At 36.2% G+C, this 1,298-nt stretch overlaps 1 non-coding gene across 1 annotated transcript; it reads right to left on the bottom strand.

The window, feature by feature from the left end:
- Positions 1-407: 407 nt before the first annotated feature.
- LOC132651601 (U6 spliceosomal RNA) lies at positions 408-517 on the bottom strand. Its single transcript, XR_009589188.1, has one exon. It is a non-coding gene; the product is annotated as a U6 spliceosomal RNA (small nuclear RNA).
- Between the last annotated feature and the right edge of the window lie 781 nt (positions 518-1,298).

The raw sequence follows: 1,298 nt of genomic DNA, 5'->3' as shown, positions 1-1,298 counted from the left end.
TGGGAAGATTTTCTTTTCTGGACTAATTTTTTGGGTGTTCTGTAGATCTTTTCTATCCTTATTGGCCTCTCCTTCAAGTTGGGGAAAATATCTTCATTTTTTTAATACTTTCTGGGCCTTAGAGGAGAGAATCGCCTATAATTTTCCTCTATTCTAATTTTTCTTATGTTTTGTCTTTTTATTTTGTCTTCAATTTCTTGTATGGTCTGTTGCAGGAATTTTTTTTAGATTTAACATTTTCTTTGACAAATACACTGTTTTCTTCCATTGTATCTTCCACAACTGAGTTTCTTGTTTCCATCTCATATAGTCTATTGGTCATGCTTACCTCTGTAGTTCCTGTTTTCTTCCCTAAGTTCTTTCTCTCCACAATTTCCAATATTTGTGTTTTCTTTAATTTCTCCAAAAAAAGTATGGAATGCTACAGTAATTTGCATGTCATCCTTGTGCAAGGGCCATGATAATCTTCTCATCATCATTCCAATTTTAGTATATGTGCTGCCAAAGCGAACATCACATAATTCTTTCAAATGGTCATTAATAAAGTCACATGTCCTTCACTTGTGAGTTTCACATTATGACAGATTCTATTATTATTTGTTAAATGCACAGTCAGTGAATAATTTTCTGTGAAAATGCTCCCCGACCAAGGCAAATATTTAAACAAAAAATCATTTAATTGGGACATTGCTTATATTTTTAGGAGACCATACGTCATGTCATATCAGCAAGTAATAATGTTGTTGTAGTCCTTCACACAAACTGAGAACTTTTCATACTGAACCACAAGCTGGAGGCAGAGAGAGGGAGACTGAAAGAGACAAAGAGAGAGCTAGAGAGCGAAATTCAGAAATAGACTGAGACCCACAGAAACAAAGATGTAAAGTGACTGAGACTCCATTAAGTCTGTTCACTTTCATTGGCATATCAACCTCAAAGCACACCCTCCTATAATATAAATCCAAAAGGAAATACATTTTTCAATAATTTTTATTTTAGTTTTTATTAATTACACTTTATTCACTTTGTATTCCCCTATAAAACACTATCTCCTCACAATCTTACCTTCCTTCCCCCTTCTCCATGCATGCTCCTACCCAAGTCCACTGATAGGGGAGGTCTTCATCTTCTTCCTTTTGATCCTAATCTTTCAGATATCATCAGGGGTGGCTGTATTCTTTTTCACTGTTGCCTGGTAAGGCTGCTCCCCAATCAGGGTGCGGTGATCAAAGAGCAGGCTAATCAGTTCATGTCATAGGTGGTCCCTGTTCCATTACTGTGGAACCCACATGGACACT

This window comes from Meriones unguiculatus (genome assembly GCF_030254825.1).
Source record: "Meriones unguiculatus strain TT.TT164.6M chromosome Y unlocalized genomic scaffold, Bangor_MerUng_6.1 ChrY_unordered_Scaffold_23, whole genome shotgun sequence".
Lineage (NCBI taxonomy): Eukaryota > Metazoa > Chordata > Mammalia > Rodentia > Muridae > Meriones > Meriones unguiculatus.
This window is presented reverse-complemented; position numbering and strand designations above follow the sequence as displayed.